Source organism: Lucilia sericata, unplaced genomic scaffold, assembly GCF_015586225.1.
Source record: "Lucilia sericata isolate MDLA Ls3-8-SP2 unplaced genomic scaffold, ASM1558622v1 Contig000178F_arrow, whole genome shotgun sequence".
Taxonomy (NCBI): domain Eukaryota; kingdom Metazoa; phylum Arthropoda; class Insecta; order Diptera; family Calliphoridae; genus Lucilia; species Lucilia sericata.
In genome coordinates this window covers 183,195-206,084 of record NW_023994206.1, presented here as the reverse complement: position 1 = coordinate 206,084, position 22,890 = coordinate 183,195, and the positions used below count along the sequence as shown (strand labels likewise).

General features: G+C 31.7%; 1 protein-coding gene across 4 annotated transcripts in view; it reads right to left on the bottom strand.

Moving 5' to 3' along the window:
- LOC119601614 (protein trapped in endoderm-1) overlaps positions 1-22,890 on the bottom strand; it is a 294,851-nt gene that overhangs the window by 243,630 nt on the left and 28,331 nt on the right. Inside the window, exon 1 of one of the 4 annotated variants that reach the window (XM_037952647.1) lies at positions 4,904-5,028. The exons of the other annotated variants lie outside the window; for them this stretch is intronic. The gene's annotated coding sequence lies outside the window, so the exon portion shown is untranslated. Of the gene's footprint in view, positions 1-4,903; positions 5,029-22,890 lie in introns of those variants that run through there. 4 annotated transcript variants of the gene reach the window in all.

Below are 22,890 nucleotides of genomic sequence, written 5' to 3'. Positions count from 1 at the left end.
GTCGAAATGTCTGTGGAATTACCCTATAATGATGATATAGTCGGGAAAATAAATTTAAATTTTATAAAATTGATATTTTTTAAATACACTATGGTGAAGGGTATATAAGCACTCTTTTTTGTTTAATAGACATTTTTATTAATTAATAAATGAATATGTACATATTTATATAAAAACGAAATAATTCATACATGTTTCAACAATATAAAAAAAATTATTTTATCAGAAAACAGTACACAATAGATAAGGATTTCATGTTATATAATTTCTAAAAATAGTCATGTAATGTTGTTTGTCTCTTATTTTCCAATTTTGTAATTTCGTTTCAAGTAATCCCCCTTTTTGATTAGTTCTAATTTAGCTTATAATCACGGATAATGGAGGTAATCACTATTAAACGATGCAGAAAATTGTAAGTCAATCCAAAATAAAATTAAGTCGATGCAAAAAAATGTATTTTTCCTTACCGGATAATTGATGTTGCCGGATAATCGAATCACTTATAATCAAGGTCCTACTGTATCATAATGAGCGATATCTCGAAAACTATTAAACCGATTTCAAATATTTTTGCGGATTTGTGTTCAGCATGACATGTTTTTGGGTAGAGAGTTTTGCATTTTTCTTTTTATAAGATAGAGAAATTTAAAAATTGTTATAAAATTGCCAAAAAAATATTTTTTTCTTTTGAAATTTATGTCAGTGATAGTTTGCTGGATATTTTGCCATCAAAATTTTATTTTCATGAAAATTAAAATATAAAAAAGACTGTCTGTTACGCTTTCATGGACAAACTACTAAACCGATTTACATGAAATTTTGAACACTTATAGTTCTATTCTAAAGTGGAACAATAGGTTATATAAAACCATGATCGGACGTCACAGTTTTTTTTCTTACGCTCACTTTTTTCTATATAACTTGTATACAAAATGTTTATTCGAGACAAACGTAAACTACTGAACCAATTTACATGAAATTTGGTGCACCGATATGTCTGACCTCAGGAGAAACCATAAACTATATATGGTCTGGATCGGACGCCACGCCCTTTTTAACGCCAACTTTTTCAATATACATAGTCCTTATGTAAAATTTTCATTAGAGACATACAAAAATCTACTCAACCGATTCACATGAAATTTGCCATACCAAAAGGTCAGACCTTATGAGTAACTATAGGCAATATAAGATCTAGATCGGTTGAATGAACAATACGAAACATTACATCTTCAAAAAGTATAACATATATAATAATAAATATATATGAGACTGTTTTTTTACTCTTTCACTACATAACTACCGAACCTATTTACATAAAATTTGGCATATTGATAGGTCTAACGTCAGAAGGTAATAAAGACTATATATTATAATAATTGGATGCTACGTATAACAGTTATAACACCAAATTTCTAGGCTACATATAAAAAAACAACAAGAACTACTTGGAGTTCTTAAAATCTACAATTGACAAGAGTAGCGACATTAACCCAGCAGCAAAGCTTGAGGTGATACAGGCGTCCGAACTGCCACTAGGTTCAATAGTGACAGTGTGGATTCCACCACCCGTTAGAACGGTACAAACCATTCTGGCTGTATTGGCCAAAGAGAATGGTAGACTTTTTACAGGCCAATGGAGACATGTTAACTCACTGGTATGTAAGGAGAATACGGGCAAGGACTTTCGATTCGCTGTGGATCGTAAGTCCTTAGTAGTCATAGATGAGATGGGTGGGGTTGCCAAATTTGGTCTTAGCACTGTCAGGTTCCGGTACCCGAAACATGACCATACCAGGACCAAAGAGACTGCTGGTGGTGCAGATAAACCTGCATCATCGTGAGGCAGCTTCAGCCGATTTAGTAACCTTCCTCATCGATTCGCAGACGGACGTGGCCCTTATCCAGGAGCCTTGGATTAACAACAATAGGGTTCTTGGTTTAAGGGTCAAAGGCTATACCTTATTTGTCCCGTCTTCTGAGGACAAGGTAACGACTTGTATCCAACAAAGAATGAATTAGGTTTTCTCATTTCTCATTCTTTCAGGAGCGGTGATATAATCGTAATAAACAGAGAAGCCAAAGGTAAGCGTACGCTCACACCGGATTCGGTGTATATGCCGTATGAGGCAACTGACCCATCCGGCTCGGAGGTGCGTGAGCTGACGCCATAACGAGAAGAAAGAATGTGATTCTTGTGATGGGCTGTGATATCAATGCTCATCATTGCCAATGGGGCAGCAAGGACATCAACAAAAGAGGTGAGTTACTGTTTGACTTTATTGCTGATAATAATCTCATCATCTGTAACAAGGGCGATACGCCGACGTTCAGGAACAAAGATAGGGAGGCAGTTATAGATCTAACTTTAATTAACCGTTTAGATGATCTCGTTACGGATTGGAGGGTTGCAACGGATTTTCGGACTATAGTCGCATCACCTTTACACTGGATTTTGTTTTGGCTCGGAGTATACCTTTTAGTGATTCTAGAAAAACAAAGTGGGAAGCCTTTAGAGGGGATTGTGAAAAAATTCACAGACTTACTTAAGGAAAGCTATGAGCTATCTTGTCCAGTTACTTTTCCAGGCGTGAGAGCAACCTAAGTGGTGGACCAAGGAACTTAGAATTCAAAGGTCGACTGTTCAATAGGGCCAAGGGCCAAATTGACTGGAACAACTATAAAATGTGTTTCAATAAGTACAAAGCTGATCTCAAATGGTCTAAAAGGATTTCATGGTCTCAGTATTGTGAATCCATTGACAATGTCAACGAGTTATCAAGATTCCGACGGATATTATCCAAGGACCCAAAAGGTCATAGGGTATATCCAAAGGAGGGATATCTCATGGACTGAGTCTAGCTCTGAGACCTTAGCTCTACTGATGGAAACACATTTTCCGTGTTGTCTTGCAACTAAAGATGTGGTTGACGACCAGGGGACTTCGAGTCTGTGGCGCCAAGTAACACCTTTAGTTACATTGAGGAGATAGTCACTAAGGATAAGCTAGTATGGGCGGTTAATTCACTCGACCCCTTCAAGAACTTCTCTCTTCTGCTAGAAATTTTTAAGAGATGCCTTGGTAGTAGGTATCTACCAAAGAGGTGGAGGGAGGTTAGGGTTATTTTCATTATTTTATTTTATTTTATAGACAAGCCACTCAAAGCCAAAGGATTTTAGACCTATCAGCCTATCTTCCTTTTTTTGAAGACGCTTGTGATACTGATAGATCTTCATCTTAGGAACAATATTGATACTCACCTCATTAGTGGCGCTCTGTATGCCTACCTTAAGGGTAAATCTGAGAGAGATTAGACCCCCCGCAGGGGGTTATTCTAAGGCTACTTGAATCTAAGGGTAGAAAGATCGTTGCCTATGCGGATGACGTGGTGCTACTGGTCAAGGAAAAATTCTATCCACGATCAGTGACTTCATGGAAACTGCCCTAGGTGAACTCTCGTTATGAGCGAAGGATAAGGGACTAGGATTAAATCCTGGGAAAACGGAACTGGTGCTATTTACCAGAAGATAAAAGGTAGACAACTTCAGGCGGCCAAAGTTTATCTTGGGGAGCTAAGTATTTAGGAACTTTCCTTGATAGCAAGCTGTCGTGGAAGGAAAATACTCAGGAAAGAATGAAAAAGAATTCTATAGTGAAGAATTGGGGTCTACAACCCTTCAAATTGGATTTACACATCGGTTGTCAGGCCTATTCTAACTTATGGTTGCATTGTCTGGTGGGAGGCCTTGAGAAAGGACAGTTATAGAAAGATGATCAATAAACCTCAAAGGTGTCCCTCTATTGGCATTACTGGTGCCACTAGAAACAGTCCACAAGCGGCCTTGGACATCATTCTATACCTGTCACCCATAGAACATTTTGTAGCGGGCGTGGCGGCTAGGAATCTGCTTAGACTCAACGAGTCTTCGTTAGTTAAACGTTCGACTGACGACCATACAAAAATTCTGTACGAAGTAGATCTACTTGATCGGGGTAATGCCTCTCGCGGAATAGCGGATTATGATATTACGACTCTAGGCTTCGGAGAAACACCTCTGATGGAATTTCCAACTAGGGATTGTATCCGATAGATTATGTTGATATTAACATAAAACGGTCCTTCAGACTCCCTGATGAATGTAGTGTCTTTCAAGCAGATATCATAGCGATCTGGAGAGCGACGGAACTAATACGGAATCATATCGATCCGGGGTCAGTTGTGACAATTTATGTTGATAGTCAAGCTGCTCTCAGAGCATTGGCTTGTCACACGGAACATTCGCGCCTGGTTGTAGATTGGGTTGGGTGCCGGGGCACTGTAATGTGCATGGTAATGAGGTTGCGGACGAACTAGCTAGATTAGGTTCGAACCTTGATATAGATGACAGAGAAAGGATGACCACCCATTTGTCACTATTACGGATTGATATTCGAAAGAATCCGTGATATCATAAACTAGTCCTGGAATAGTAGATTGGATTGCAATGTATCAAAGGCCATATGACCAAAACTTGATATAGGAGCTACCAAAATACTTATAGGACTGGATAGACGCAGTCTAAGAATTCTGATAGAGATGCTACTCAGTTAGGGCTTTTGTCAGTAAGTGGGACAGCAATACAGCGGACTATTGTAGGTTATGTGACGATGAGGAGGAAATGGAGTCGATCGAGCATATAATTTGCCACTGTCCTAGGATACAGAGTCTCAGGCTGAAATGGCTAGGAAATAGGTTCCACGACGAAATTGGGGATATTGCGGGTCTTAACCCTCGCAGTTTACCAGGTTTTGTCAAGGGCATTAGTCACTTCTTCGACTAGGCTTTATATAGGGACGAAGATTTTCTCTCTTATCTCTTTATTCTTAGGGGTACTGATTTGTTAATTATATCTATGCTTTTACCTGTAGTGTGCTTTATTTTGTTTCTCTGTTTTTGAATCCTCACTCCTTGAAGGGAATCACAATGGACCTTAAGGTCTCCGAGTGGATATGCACCGTTTTTATTGTGTATAACCCTTCTTAACCTAAACCCTAAAATCAAAAATCAAGTATATTTAATTAGAATTCATCCTTCACCTTCAATAATAATAACTTTCTGTAGATTTTTAAATAAATCTACAGTGTAGATTTACTAACAAAATCAATTCATATTTCAATCAATTCAATTCAAATGAGTTGGAAATGAATCGCCAATTCCTTCTTCTAATTCATTTGAATTAATTCAAAATTAACTCAGTTCAAATAAATTGGAAATGAATTGCAATTCATTTGACAAATTCATTTGAATTGGAAACGAATTGCAATTCATTTGAGCTGGAAATGTACTGCAATTTATTTTTACCAAATTCATATGCATGATTCATTTACAGACGGACGGACATGGCTAGATCGTCTTAGAATTTAATAAGGATCTAGAATATATATACTTTTGTGGATCTATGACTAATATTTCAATGTGTTACTAACGGAATGACAAAATCAATATAAAGTGGGTTAAGAAAGTTCTAAATTTTATATTATTATTGTTTTCTGAGTTGATTGTTAGGTTTTCGAAAAAGGTGCAAGCACTTCAAAATCAATTCTTATTTTCAAATATATTACAAGCACTACTGAAGAATAATGCTGAATTAAAACCCCTTTCTCTCAAAATATTGACGTATAGGAAAAAATAAAAATTGGTAATGAACCACCGGACATAGCCATTTTTAAAAATATAATTTTCAATCCATGAGCAAACGTGTATTAAAATGGTAAACCGCAAAAAGTTTTGAATAATAATATAGGAAAATGGTTGTTTCGAACACAATGTCCCACAGTGAGACATTTGTCACTTTTAAAACGACATTAATCAAATCTTAGTGATATTGTGTTCTAATTTTAGTTACAGTTAGCACACAATTGGCCAAACGCTCCACATAATAATCAGCACGATAAGACTGCTTCCACGCCCATTTTTACAAGTACATATTGAATAAAAATTTAATTTTTGGTCGCATATATCTCAAAATTTTTGCTATAGATTTTGAATTTTTATATATTTTTAGAAAGACAATTTGATACAGATTACGATTTATTCATAAGAAAATGTAAAATTTAAATATTTGTAGCCCATTTTTCTATTTAAACACATTTTCAACGTTTAGAGACTGTTTGAAACGGGTTAGTATTATCCGATTTGTCTCAAATGCTCAGCATTACAGTTTTAGTGCATGCTCTTCTATAATTTTTCGCAAATATACTCTCATTAAAATTTAAAATAAAATATAAATAACGCGTTTTTTACAAAGAAAAAAATAAATTTATAATCAATGAATTTAAATCTGGAAATAAACAGAAAATTTTATTTTTTAAATGAAGCATGACCCCTGATTGGCTTAAGTAATTGTTTTTTAACAGCAGTAATTGTGGCTTAATACATGGTGCCAAGGCCAAAATTTATGTATACCCTAATGTTAGTTTACACTTAATTTTAAAAAACATATTAAATTCTATAGGACTCTCTAATTTTTTTGAATATTTCTGAAGCTCGCAAAACGTCGCAGCCAATTTTCATATATATGTTTCTATAGAGAATTTCCTATGCAAGGGTAATAATTTGATAACTGTAATTGGCTGCAGTCATTCGATTTATTCCATTAAAATTATAATTTTTAAATATATTTTATACCCTTCACCTTCGTGAGAATGGTATATATAAGTTTGTCATTCCGTTTGTAATTTCCAAAATATAATTTTCCGACCCTATAAAGTATATATATTCTGAATCCGTATATATAGCGGAGTGGATTAAGCCATGCCCGTCTGTCTGTCTGTCTGTTGAAATCAGTTTTCTGAAGACTCCACGGAGATATAATAAGCAAAAACCCGAGACAAACTCTGAAAATTTCATAAAAAAGAAAATGTTTTTCATGCTTTGATAAATAAGCAACAACAACACTGCTTATTCATTGCGTTGTGTATTTTGTTTTTTTTAGTATTTCGTTTCGTATATATGTTTAGATGTATGTGTGTTTCATTGCCTTGTGTATATTGTTTTTGTTTTTTGGTGTATTCAGTTTCGTATGTTTGGATGTCTGTTGGTTTCATTGCGTTGTGTATTTTGTTTTTGTTTATTTCGTTTCGTATGTTTGGATGTCTGTTGGTTTTACTGCCTTGTGTATTTGGTTTTTTGTGTGTTTATTTCGTTTAGCGTTGTTGTTGTTAATTTTATGATATAATCGGGAAAATAAAATAAATTTAAATTTTATAAAATTAATATTTTTAAATACACTATGGTAAAGGGTATATAAGATTCGGCACAGCCGAATATAGCACTCTTACTTGTTATTATTAATAGGGGCTTTTTTAATCACTTGATTTATTTTGGATTTATGTTATTTCAAGAAAAAAACCATCTTTGGAGGCTGAAATTTAGTGCAAAAAATGGCGGTTCTGTAGCTAAAAGAAGTAAATTAAATTTGGATTTATTAAATGCAAAAAAATAGTTAGATTTAGCTAATTTCAATATGGCAATGCTTTGTATTCATAGAACAAAACCAAAATAATTTTAAAATAAATAAATTAATTTATTTATTTTATTTTGCTATTCACCAATAGATGGCAAATATTATTTAAAATGTGTAAAAATAGTAAAATAAAAAAATCCTATACCTAAAATATTGCACACATGATATTTCAGTGCAAATACCAATTTTTGCAACAAATTGTTACAACTATTATGGAAAATTTATAATTTTAATATTAAATTTTGAAATAACTCCATATGTTGGCCGCTGCTAACATTATGATTTGAAATTTGTTTAGCCTCGATTAAAACCTTTTGCCGTACAGTGGAAGAACTAAAATTTGGATTTAAAAAATCCAATTGTTTAAAAAATGCTGCTAATATTAGCAGCAGGCTAAACAAATTTCAAATCACAATGTCAGCAGCGGCCGACAGATGGAGTTATTTCAAAATTTAATATTAAAATTGTAAATTTTCCATAAAATTTGTAACAATTTGTTGCAAAAATTGATATTTGCACTGAAATATCATGTGTGAAATATTTTAGTTAATGACTTTTGTTTATTTTCCTATTTTTACACATTTTAAAAAATATTTGCCATCTATTGGTGAATAGCAAAAAAAAAAAACAAATTAATTTATTTTAAAATTATTTTCGTTTTGTTCTATGAATACAAAGCATTGCCATATTGAAATTAGCTAAATCCAACTATTTTTGTTGGATTTAATAAATGCAATTTGGATTTACTTCTTTTAGCTGCAGAACCGCCATTTTTGCACTAAAATTAATTTTTCTTTGACCTTCTATTAGCATATACAGTGTATTTTCAGATAATGATGACCAAAACTAAATTTCAGCCTCCAAAGATGGCTTTTTTCTTGAAATAAAATAAATCCAGTGATTAAAAAAAGCCCCTATTATTTTTTCTTAGAGTAAAAAATAAAACCTTTGAAATTGAGCTTTTGTCTAAAGGACAAGTATTAAATTATAATACACTGAACTACATAAATATCTGAAATATTTACCAAGATATACGCATTCAAAATTAATATGCCGCTTCAGGAATATTACAAGAAAATTATTTTATTTTTAAAAGGAGCAACTTTGAGCATCTATATTTCGGGTTAAAGACACTTTACAATATTTTTAGTTATTTTTCTATAGTACACAGTAAACATTCCAGTTTACTGTTAACTATAATAACAAGCAAGACAATTGGAAAGCGTTTATTTTTTATACCCACCATCAAAAAAGATGGGGGTATATTGATTTTGTCATTCCGTTTAACACATCGAAATATTGGTCATATACCCACAAAAGTATATATATTCTGGGTCCTTATTAAATTCTAAGACGATCTAGCCATGTCCGTCCGTCTGTCTGAAAGCACGATAGAGTCCGAACGGAATGAGCTAGAGGGTTGAAATTTTCCACAAATATTTTCTATTGGTAAGGTTTGTTTGGTATAGAAAATGGGCAATATCGGTCCACGATTTCGGATAGCCCCCATACAAGTGGACGTCCGAAAAAGAGCTTAAACGGGCATATCTGTTTCAAAGGTACGAGTATAGCGATGAAATTCGACATTAATAAGTTTCATATGAGCCAAAATCTCACTACCAAATTTTATAAGGGTCGGTCCATTACTACCCCCCCTTATAAGGTCCCCTTCAGAAAATGACTTTAACACTAATTACTGTCTTAAAAATAAGAGCATAGCGATGAAATTTTGCACATACAAGTTCCATGTGAGCCAAACTCTCTATCAAATTTTATGTGGATCGGTTCATAATTGACCGTACCCCCCATATAAGGTCCCCTTCCAAAAATGACATTAACGCTCATTACTGGCTTAAAAATACGAATATAGCGATGAAATTCGACACACATAAGTTTCATGCAAGTCAAAAATTCTACCAAATTTTATATTGATAATTACCCTATCCCCCTTATAAGGTCCCCTTCAGAAAATGACTTTAACCCTCATTACTGGCTTAAAAATACGAGTATAGCAATGAAATTTGCTCACTCTACCGAATTTTATGTGGATCCGTCCATAATTGACCCTACCTATAAGGTCCCCTTCAACGTCCCCAAAAACGACTTTAAATTTAAAATACGAGTAATTTAACATAAGTAATTTCCAAAATGATATAATCGGGTCCAAAATTTACCCTACCCCCCATATAAGGCCCCTTTCAGATAATTACTTTAACCGTTATGTCAATACCCACTTACCCGGGTATGTTTTTCATTTTCAAAATTATATATCTCGAGATCTGTATATCGTATCGACTTGGGGTATTCTTTCAGAGTAATGTTGTCTATAAAATTGTCAAAAACTAGTTGGATATATACTTTTAAAACCGATTTATGACCGATTTTCTACTTTTACCTCCTACGTCAATACCCAACATACCCGGGTATGCATTACAATCATATGTCAGTTATCGGATAAAAATTAAGTTTCGTTATAAATTTTAAGTTTTATTATTGGAGTTATATATATTCTTGTATCTTATGAAAAAAAATTTGAACTAACCCAGGAAAAACTTCGCTTTTTAGGCGACTATGAACTACTTTTTTAATGACTTACTTTGTAGGTAAAATCTAAAAAAATAAAAACCGTTGCTTTTTTCAATTTGTTTCTTTTTTTTATTACGCTTTAGCAAATGTCTATTTTTAGACAAACAGAAAAGAAAATATTATTTATATGTGAAAACCATTATTTGACGCACAATAAGACAGCTAAGCGGTGGTGTAGAGAGTGTGTGGCGAACTAGCTGCCGAAAGGTTCCAAGTTCAACCCCTGTCTGTGTCGGCTTTTTATTTGTTCTAGAAATAACTCAACTTACAAAACAACTTATTATCAGCCGAAAAATAAAGGATTTCTTTTGGGACATCACGAATAAATATAAGTACTCTTTGTAGTAGAAAAGGAAGTAGTCTTTCCTTCGAATTCTACTTACTTTTCTATTTACTTTGGGAGTTAAGTTTTTACTGGGAAACAACAAATTTTGTTTAAAATACAGAGTAATGTGTCATTGTCCATAAATTTGCATATGAAATAATTTTGGACCCTGTAACAGTTATAAATGTGGACTGATTTCGCTGAGACAAATGTTTTTCATTGTATATGCATTATTATAATAAGCAAAATTATGCTTATTATAATAATTTTGTTCATATATAAACAAAAATATTTAAGTTTGAATATTTAATTTTCATTTTTGACCATGACCTAACAATCTTTTTTTACAAACAAATAGCCTACAAACGAACACAAAAACAAATTCTTTAATGCTAATCGATTTTATATACCTTAATTAATAATATAGAAAAAAACTTGTTCAATTATCTTTTTCCGTCTAAGAGTCAAATTCTTTATGATGTACATTATACATTATGTAGAGGTTTTTCTTAAGGTTTTTTGCATATAATATTTTTGTTAATAGAAAAACAATGAGAAAACTTTAAAAAATGACTAAAATTTAATGGTATGTGGTCAAAAAATATTCAATTTATTTGTACAGAAGTTTTATTAAATTAGTTTTAATAATTATATATATTACACACTAGAAATTTAAAAAAAGATGAAACTGCCATATAATTTGTATGACATACCCAGGTATGTTGTGTATTGATGTACGTAATTTTTTTCATTTTATTAAAAGTCGACTTTTCGACTTTTTTCGACCTTTTCCGACTTTTTTCGACTTTTTTTTACTTTTTTCGAGTTCCAAAAATGCCAGTTGGAATAAAATTACCCAGTTTGCGACAAGAGTTCGCATTTTTTTATCACGAAGCTCGTGATTGTAAATGTTATACCAAACTTCAATTTTTTTCGTACCCCCACAATGTTTTGGGTCAACTTTTTACGTTAATTATTAAAGTACTTTCTTTTATCTTTCATTTCCAAGATCAATTTATTAATTTGTTTTTTTTAAGAGTGTGTGCCAAACGATAGCAATTTACTGGTAGAAGTGAATTTTTGATAGATATGAGGTGAATACAATTTTATAGCTCATTGGGCTACATAAATTTCTGAAAAATGAAAAGAAAAAATTTACAATACAGAAAATAAATGAAAAACAATAAATTAAACATTTACAATTCATTCCATTTCATATTAAAAAGATTCATTTATAAAATTAATAAAGGACATATAAAATGTTTATTTTTATTGGATGTGTTAAATTTTCAGGATTAATCAGTGAAAATTGTCAAAATTTATCTCAGCAAGAAAAGATATCGTTTGGCACAGCAAATGTAAAAATTTTCACACCATAGGAAAATTAAAATCCACCAAATACATTTGCTGTAGCTTCGAAGTATGGCCTACAATACTGGGACCAAATTATGGCATACGATATCGATCGAAATCTCCATTTAGCTTCTATTGAGATTTCGATCGATATCGTATGCCATATGTATGTAATTTGGGCCCTGCATTGAAAAATTTTTTAATATGCGACATCAAAATAAATAGCTTTGGCCAAAGAAAGTGGTAGTCTGAACCATAGTGCATCGATCAAGATCTCTTAAGAATCAACATTTTTTGTGATCAAAATAAATGTGGATTTTTTGTTTCTGTCACATTAAAATATCAATAGTTTTTAAGACATGCAATTTTAATTTTAAGTTCATATTTTAATTAACTTAATTTACTCCATTTCACTTTTTGTGCGTGAAAAATGTCCCTTGTTGTGAATTTGTTTATAAAATCAATTAAAAGCTATTAGGAACAAAATCAATTTTCCAGTCGAAGGCAATGAAAATTTAAGGAGAACACAAATTTCACTACTTTTGGCGATAGGGGTGAATATTTCTTATTTTAGTTAAAGATCTTTGAATTATTTATAATATGGAAAGTTTAGTAAACGGAACTTTAATAAATTTTTATAGCAGTGTACTGTCCAAAATTTATCTGTTTTATTTTTATTGTTCCACTAGAATAATTTACGACTCCAAATTATTACAAAAGATTTTTCATCTTCAAAAACAAAATTGGTAAAAGGCGCTGATTTGGCGCCTTTTTCCAAAAAAGCGCTAAGAGGAAAAAATGCGACTTTTGGGATGTTAAAAGGTGTTAAATCCGGCGCCAAAAGCGCTAAATTGGCAACTCTGAGTATAGAGATGAAATTTAACATAAGTAAGCCAAAACCTAAAAAATTTTTATAGGAAATCATCCTACAAATTTCATGTGTCCGGGAGTCATATTCTATGTCAAAATGATTTATATAAACCAAAATCGGTCTAAAAAAAATTATGAAAAACGGTCAATAATTCACCCTACCTCTCATATAAGGTCCTCCTCAGTAAATTTGATGAGTAATATCACCCTGATGTTTCCTTTTACGGCATACCGGATCGGATCCTTTTTACCGCACTTTTATATCATTTTATATTTTTATACCGACTATCAAAAAAGATGGGGGTATATTGTTTTTGTCATTCCATTTGTAACACATCGAAATGTTGGTCATAGACCCACAAAAGTAAGTTTTAAATTCTAAGACGATCTAGCCATGTCCGTCCGCCTGTCTGTTGAAAACACGATCGGGTCCGAACGGAAAGAACTAGAGGGTTAAAATTTTACACAAATTTCCTATAGATAAGGTTTGGTATTGAAAATGGGCAATGTCGGTCCACGTTTTCGCATAACCCCCATACAAGTGGCCCCCAAAAACAGCTTTAACAGTCATAACTACTTTAAAAATAAGAGTATAGCAATAAAATTTTGCATTAATAAATTTTACATAAGCCAAAATCTCTTCACCAAAATTTATGACGATCAGTCCATAATTGATCCTAACCTCCCATATAAGGTCACCTTCAGAAAATTACTTTAATTACATTAACTGGCTAAAAAAGTAACGGTAAATCACGCACAAGGCGTTATCTTTACTTTAACATTCTTGGGTTGAACGTTATTCCGGTATAATTTCATTGGTTGTGATTATATAACATTCGCGTATTGATAAATGTCTATGAAATTTGTATGAAAAAATTACACAGGGCAACAAATTTTTAGCCCTGAGACCAAGGCATACTATTCTTAAGGATTGAATTTCAATTAATAAAGGTAAGATAAACATGACATGAAAACCTAATGTGAACCTGATGTGATTTTAATGTCAGTTTTGAATTTTGGGTATTGTTGGGTCTGTTATTAAAAAATCTGTATAAATAAAATTTTTATACAGCATACATACAGTTAATCACAAAAATAAGTATACAGAAATACTAACGATTGGTTTTATTTAAAAAAAAACATATTATTTTTTCAAAAAACAAGAAAGTAACACATTTATTTATTAAAAACAATTATGATAATTATTATTCACTACTTTTTTCTTCATATTTTGGTTCTTTGAGTTCTCATTTTAAGCTAAAGTTAAAAAGGTGCAAAATTTACGTCACAAAAGTAAGTATACTTCATTTCAGTATATATTTGGTTTAATGATATTAACAAAATTTATGAAAATTTTACTTGTATTAATATAATTACTTTTTAATAAAATATTTTTTACACAATAACTTGGAAAAAATCTACTTTTAGTTCCGAAATCCTGAAATTTGGGCCGATTGGCTCCGGAATTAATTAGTAGAACAGTTTTTTCTCATTTCTACGATTTTTTTCCACTTTAGACCCCGGATTTTGGATCTGGTGGTCATTGAACCCTCCAAATGATGCATTGGAAATAGAATTTTTAACTTTTGAAAAGAGTTGTTATTTAGAAATTAATGTTATATGCATGGATTTGGCCATTTTGAACACAGTACGTTCCTAAAACCCCAAAATTTAACTCTGATTTCTTAAGACTTACAACATAAACTTGAAAAACTGGATAATTCTATATATTTCCTTTAATTTAATCAGGTTTTTCAAATCCTCCGATTTCCAAAGAATACAATAATGCTACCAATCATATCCTGATATACTCGAGACAATAACCATGTTTTATGTATCGGACATTTAATTTGTTCTAGCAAAAAATTAAGATGTATCCGTGTTCAAAATTGTTCAATTCGTATTCATACCACTAATTGTGCCTGATTTAATATAAAAATCTTACCAAATCAACCAATTTCAGAACCGATATGAAGTGTAAGTTATTGACATGGTCACCATTTGACGATTATTGGTAGTATTTAGAAGTGTGTAATGGATGATTGGAACCAAAAAACTTGTTTTAATTAATGGATACTAGTACAAATATTATTAATATCGCATTTTAAGATATAAATTTTAGGAAATAGCCGTTAAGTATCGAATATGAACGCTATACTATGTTAAAAACGGCAATGTTCCGCAATGGATTGTAATTATTGTAAAGAAACAATTAATTTAAAAGTTGAAATATCGTCTTCCAATGTATCATAATGAACAAACGAGGGATATTATTGAATATCCGATCCAAAACTCCGGGGGTTTAAATAGTCAGATGTTCTTAAATAGGAAAAAATGCTCCTATAAATAATATTCAGATCAATTACCAAAAATTTAAATTTTTCGGAACAAAACGTGAATTTTTTCCATGTTATTGTGTACAGAATATTTTAATATTATAAAATAATTACATTCAAACAGGTAAAATTTTCATGAATTTTGTTAATATCATTAAGCCAAATACATATTGAAATTATCTGTATACTTACTTTTGTGACGTAAATTTTGCACCTATTTAACTACACCTTAAATGAGAACTCAAGTAACCAAAATAACCCGGAAAAAGTAGTGAATAATAATTATCATATTTGTTTTTAATTAATAAATGTGTTACTTTTTTGATTTTTGAAAAAATAATATCCTTTTTTAAATAAAACCAATTGTCAGTATTTCTGTATACTTATTTTTGAGATTAACTGTACATATGTAAATCTAAATTGTGGGTGTATCCGGAAAATCCAATAAAATCACTATGAAATATCAGTTAAAAAAATAAAACAAAACAAAATGGGAACACTAAGGGAAATACTTTGTTCTGCTAATTGTTAAATATATGTAAGTGGGTTCTGACGGTCAGATACGCAGTTACTATAAGTGAGGATACATTTAATTATCTATTGGGTCGAGGACTTAAAATACTGGTGATAGAATTGGATTGATACTTTTCATGCATCTCACTAGGCAAAAAAGCACAGCTTTATAAGTTCAAAGTCACGGATCCAAAAAGTTAATTTTCACTTGTCACTTAATATGATTTTTAGCACACTAACTGCCTTATGCAAAAACGATTTTTAAAGTTATCATTGCATTACTACTAGTGTTTATAAAAACCGACTTTTGGAAAAAACGGGTTTTCGGTTAACCGAAAATTGACCATTTCTATAAAACCGGTTTGCCGCTTAACCGAGTATAAAAAAATCCGTTAAACCGGTTAACCGAAATGTTTGGAAATCTTTAAAATATTATAATATTTAGTTGAAAAATGTAATTTTGCGAAATATGTATTACTAGCTTATTACCCGCTACTTTGTTTGCGAGGGTTTTTATAGAATGAGAAATATGTTGGCTCTTCATTTAGCAAGGAAAAAATAATATGTTTTACAAAGATTACAAATTTTTAAATATTGGTAATTCCCTAATTTGAAGAAATGATGATTGTATATGAGTACTCAATTTTAAGTACTTAAAAGTCCACTTTTATAGATTCTCATTTACTCCGGGCTCTATATGCTTAATTTCATGTTTTTAGGTTGAATTTTATAGAAAACTCAAAAAGTACCAATCGAAGGACGAAAAAGTGCCAAAAAGTTCACTTTTATAGATTTTCATTAACTAAGGCCTCTGCATGCTTAATTTCATGTTTCTAGGTTTAATTTTATTGAAAACTCAAAAAGTACCAGTCGAAGTACGATAAAGTACCAAAAAGTCCCCTTTTATAGATTCTAATTTACTCCAGGCTCTACATGCTTAATTTTATGTTTCTAGGTTAAATTTTATAAAAAACTGAAAAAAGTACCAGTCGAAGAATGAAAAAGTACAAAAAAGTCTCCTTTTATAGATTCTTATTTACTCCGGGCTCTACATGCTTAATTTCATGTTTCTATGTTAAATTTTATAGAAAAATCAAAAAGTACCAATCGAAGAACAAAAAAGTCCTCTTTTATAGTTTCCAATTTACTCCGGGCTCTATATGCTTAATTTCATGTTTTTAGGTTCAATTTTATAGAAAAATCAAAAAGTACCAGTCGAAGAACGAAAAAGTACCAAAAAGTCCCCTTTTATAGATTCTCATTAACTAAGGATTCCGCATGTCCCCTTTTATAGATTCTCATTTACTCCGGGCTCTACATGCTTAATTTCAGGTTTCTAGGTTAAATTTTATAGAAAACTCAAAAAGTACCAGTCGAAAGACGAAAAAGTACCAAAAAGTCCCCTTTTATAGATTCTCATTTACTAAGGGCTCTACATGCTTAATTTCATGTTTCTAGGTTAAATTTTATAGAAAACTCAAAAAGTACCAGTCGAAGGACGAAAAGGTACCAAAAAGTCCCCTTTTATAGATTCTCATTTACTAAGGGCTCTACATGCTTAATTTCATGTTTCTAGGTTAAATTTTATAGAAAACTCAAAAAGTACCAGTCGAAGGACGAAAAAGTACCAAAAAGTCCCCTTTTATAGATTCTCATTTACTCTGGGCTCTACATGCTTAAATTCATGTTTCTATGTTAAATTTTATAGAAAACTCAAAAAGTACCAGTCGAAAAACGAAAAAGTTCCAAAAAGTCCCCTTTTATAGATTCTCATTTACTCCGGGCTATACATGCTTAATTTCATGTTTCTAGGTTAAATTTTATAGAAAACACAAAAAGTATCAGTCGAAAGACGAAAAAGTACCAAAAAGTCCCCAGTTATAGATTCTCATTTACTAAGGGCTCTACATGATTAATTTCATGTTTCTAGGTTAAATTTTATAGAAAACTCAAAAAGTACCAGTCGAAGGACGAAAAGGTACCAAAAAGTCCCCTTTTATAGATTCTCATTTACTAAGGGCTCTACATGCTTAATTTCATGTTTCTAGGTTAAATTTTATAGAAAACTCAAAAAGTACCAGTTGAAAGACGAAAAAGTACCAAATAGTCCCCTTTTATAGATTCTCATTTACTAAGGGCTCTACATGCTTAATTTCATGTTTCTAGGTTAAATTTTATAGAAAACTCAAAAAGTACCAGTCGAATAACGAAAAAGTACCAAAAAGTCCCCTATTATAGATTCTCATTTACTCTGGGCTCTACATGCTTAATTTCATGTTTCTAGGTTAAATTTTATAGAAAACTCAAAAAGTACCAGTCGAAGGACGAAAAAGTACCAAAAAGTCCCCTATTATAGATTCTCATTTACTCTGGGCTCTACATGCTTAAATTCATGTTTCTAGGTTAAATTTTATAGAAAACTCAAAAAGTACCAGTCGAAGGACGAAAAAGTACCAAAAAGTCCCCTTTTATAGATTCTCATTTACTCCGGGCTCTACATGCTTAATTTCATGTTTTTAGGTTAAATTTTATAGAAAACTCAAAAAGTACCAGTCGAAGGACGAAAAAGTACCAAAAAGTCCCCTTTTATAGATTTTCATTTACTCCGGTCTCTAGATGCTTAATTTCATGTTTCTAGGTTCAATATTATAGAAAATTCAAAAAGTACCTTTTGAAGAACGAAAAAGTAAAAAAAAGTCCCATTTTATAGATTCTCATTTACTCCGAGCTCTACATGCTTAATTTCATGTTTCTAGGTTTAATTTTAAAGAAAACTCAAAAAAGTACCTGTGTAGAACGAAAAAGTAGCGAAAAGTCCCTTTATTATTAATTTCATGTTTGTATTTCAATATCATAGAAAACTCAAAAAGGACCAGTTGGAGAATGAAAAGTACCAAAAAATATCACTTGGTACCGGGGTTCCAAATAACACCCCATTAGGATATTTAGTGTTTCTAAATTTAAAAATTTTATTTAAATTGGATCATTCTGGTTGAATAAAATCAAATTTCCCGTTTTTACCCCTTTTGGTACTTTTTTCCTCCCCATTAAAATTCTATTCCAAAAAGTTGCAACATCGTAGTGGGAGCCCGTTATTATGTATTCATATGTATAAGTTAATAAACCAAAAACAATGTTTTATGAAAAAAGTACCAAAAATAGGTACAATTTTAACCCCTTAAACGTCCGAATATCCAAAAAGTACTAAATTCATATTTTTGTTTTTTCGTTAAGTTATAAAGGAGTCAAAAATATTTTTTGAATGTGCACTGGTTTAAAAGATACATGGGGTGCGAAAAAAGTACCAAAATACAGTTTTTACCCGTTTATTCCCTAAAGGGGCCGAATTTTAAAAAAGTACCAGACACCTGTCCGTTTATTTTTTAAATGAACGGCGATAAGCTTTAAACTGTTTTTGTATCTTTTCTAGTTTAGGAGATATAAGGTTACCGAATTTACCCGTTTTTACCCTTTTTGCCCCCTAAACATTCGAATTTCCAAAAATCCCGTCTTAGTGGATCTATTTGGCGGGAGACCAATCTCCTGTCCAAATTTCAGCTCTTTAGCTTCAACCGTTTAGGCTGTGCGATGATGAATCAGTCAGTGAATCAGTCAGTCAGTCAGTCAGTCAGTAACGTTAGAATTTTATATATATAGATGAATTACTAAATAAGATATTTGCACTTTTTAGTATAGATATGGGCATTCCCATGACAAGGTCTACCAAGATAATTTAACAAAATTTAATACATGGGCTTCTATTATGCTAAAGACGAAGTGTGCGGAAAATATTTAAGTAATGCTTTTGAGCTCATAATTTCGTTAAATATACCAATATTTCTACAGAAATTTCTAGCGTTCGAACTCCCCGGTTTTTTGGAATTATCTTTGAAAGTAAAGTTGCCAAAATTAAACTTAGCACCAATTATAGGGATAATTATGACTTTAAATGTCTTCGAATGTCGTTCGACATTTTAGAAATGACCATAAAACTTATACAGATCTGAAGATATTATTGATTCGTTAATTATACGGAAGTTGTCATATGAGGGATAAATTGACCATTGAGTATATAATGGATCTATATCAATAGAAAATGGTATGTCCAGGACTATCAAGTAAAATAGCTAATTTTTTACTGGTTTAATGCCAACTTTTTACTAATTTCCTGATTGTCTGAAATTGTAAATTTCCATTTTATATATCTACATAATGCATTGAAGACAGCAGACTACACGAACACAAATGCTGCTGTGCTGCAGTTGTACTCCGTAGTTTCTGTTAATCGGTTTATAAACACTATTTACTACACACTTTTTAAATATAAAAACAGGTTTTAATGAAAATTGTTAACTTAATAATCGTTTTTGCATAAGACTGTAAGTTTATAAATCGAACTGAAAGATTTTTATTTCAAAGTGGATGTCTACATTTATCCATATTTTGAAAAGTTATTAAAAAAATACTAGAATATTTCTTTCGAATTATTTTTATACAAAAATTTCTAAATTTACTAGATGGTTTTTGAATAAAAGCGGGATCCAAGAGATTAAAAAGCGGGATTTGGAATTAAAATAATTGTGGTGATCTAAATTGCAGAAACGGATTTAAAAATTGGGGTAAATTTACTTCATACATTCTAGTTGTTTAAGTACGAACTATTTAATTTATTTATTTATTTACACAGCTACAGTAAATATACATCAGCTGGGAAAAAATTGGTTATAATATATAACAATAATAATAATTATAATAATGAACAAGTAAGAAATTATAGTCGGGCGAGGCCGACCATATAATACCCTACACCTTTGACAAAAATATAATGTGATTTATTTGCCATAATAGAGCATTTAAATTGAATTTTACCTTGCCTCAGATATACATACTTAAGCCGTTTATTGTTGAATAAAATTGTGGACATTTAAGTGAAATTTTGATGGGGGCTTTTCATAGGGGCTAGGGTCATATGAGGACCTATTATTATGGAATTCGTGAGGGCATCAAATCTTGTATAGAACTTGGTTTTTGCAGCTTTTTTTCGAGATATGAGTATATTAAACATAATTATGAACTTAAAAGCCCTATTCGGCGGGTTATGTTGTATGGGGGCTAGGTGAAATAATGGACCGATGTAAACCATTTTCAACTGGCTTCGTTTACGGTACCATAAAAGATGTGCCAAATTTCATTGAATTATCTCCAAAATTGCGACCTGTAGTTTGATTACAAAGTTTAAAAGCCCTATTCGGGGTTTCAGTTGTATGGGGGCTAGGTGAAATAATGGACCGATGTTAACAATTTTTAATAGACTTTGTCTACGGTACCATAAAATATCATGTGCCAAATTTCATTGAATTATCTCCAAAATTGCGACCTGTAGTTTGATTAAAAAGTTTAAAAGCCCTATTCGGGGGTTCAGTTGTATGAGGGCTTGGTGAAATAATGGACCGATGTTAACCATTTTCAATAGGCTTCGTCTACGGTACTATAAAAGATCATGTGCCAAATTTCATTGAATTATCTTCAAAATTGCGACCTGTAGTTTGATTACAAGGTTTACATGGACGGACGGGCGGACAGACGGACGGACATAGCTAAATCGACTCAGAAAATGATTCTGAGCCGATTGGTATACTTTAAGGTGGGTATAGGACCAATATTATTGTGCGTTACAAACATCAGCACAAACCCAATATACCCTCCCCACTGAAGTGGTGTAGGGTATAATAATAATATTCATATTAATAATAATTATACCAATGAATAATAATATTTATATTAACAACAAAAGATATATGATTACGAAAAAATTTTAAGAAATATTGTAATATAAAGAAATAATAATTATAATCAAAGTAAAAATTTAAAAATATTAAAAAGGTTACATAGTAGAAAGTAAAAGTCTGAATATAAAAATTATAAAATTTAAGAGAATATAAAGTGAAATGAAAAAAAATGGCATTGAAAAAATAAAAAGTAAATAAAAAAAATACAAACAGGACTTCAGTACACGTACAGGAAATGAAAAGAAGATATAATTGAAACACGATAAAAACAGGGAAATTATCAGGAACTCAAGAATAACTAATAACTAATCAATTATGATCTTAACAGGAACGCTGGAGCATAATGTATAACAGTAGCAGGAACAGGAAAACGGAAAGCAGGGACAGCAGGAATACAGCAAGTATTTAAAAAAGGTAATAATTGGCAGGAAAACAGGACGTTATTGGAAGGATGGCAAGTAACATCAGCAGGAACATGGCGGAAGTTATTAAAGAACAAGTATATTTAACATCAGCAGGAACACAGGAACAAATCAAATTTCATTTCATTAAAACAGGAGAAGAAATCGGAAATCGGCAGGAACCAGGGACAAAAATGACATAACTAAGTTTAGACAGGAACATAGTAGATTAGAAGCGAACACTGCAGGAACAGCACAAATTTCAGCAAAACAGGAACGAAAGAAGATAGTGGGTTTTATAGGCAGGAACACAGGAACAAACATAACATAACCGGAAGATTAAGCAGGAGCACAGGAACATAGAAAATTAGATGTAAATGATTATCGGCAGAAAACTAGTTCTTTAACCTATCAAAGAACTTAAAGAATGCAGTTAATAGTGAAGGAAATCAGCAGGAAACAGGAACATTTGACATCAGCAGGAATATAGGATAGGATATATATCACTGGACAGAAAATTCGCGAAGCAAAATTTGTTTAATTCTATATATAGGATCGGATAGCGAGAAATATTTATAATGATTATTTATTTGTGAGCAGAGACTGTGAAAAGGATTAAATTCTTCATAGTTATAGCGACACAAATTTAATCTTATAGGTACGAAGTTCCTTGTAAATCGATTAGGAACATTAAAAGAAATTTCACGGAGTAAATTCATTGAATCAATGTCACCATTAATAAGTTTAACCATAAAGGAAACCCCTAAAACTAATCTTCTTTTCCGAAGAGTAGGCAAATTAATTTATTGTAAACGATGTTCATATGGTGGTAACGAATCCGTAGGACTCCATCTTAATCCACGAAGAGCAAACAAGAGAAATTGCTTTTGAACAGATTCAATACTATCAATATAACAACTATAATTTGGGGACCAAACAACAGAGGCATATTCCAGAACTGGTCTGACCAGATAAGTAAATAAATTTTTAGTTACGTATGGGTCATTACATTCCCTAGACCACCTTTTCATAAATCCTAATAGCGATTTAGCTTTATTAACACAAGAAGATACTTGCAGATTGAAGTTCAATTTATGATCAAGTATGACACCCAAATTATTAAAAGATACATTTTCCAACGGATAGGAACCTATAAAGTAGTCACAGCTAATATGAGTAGATCTATAGAAAGACAGTTTTTTACACTTCTT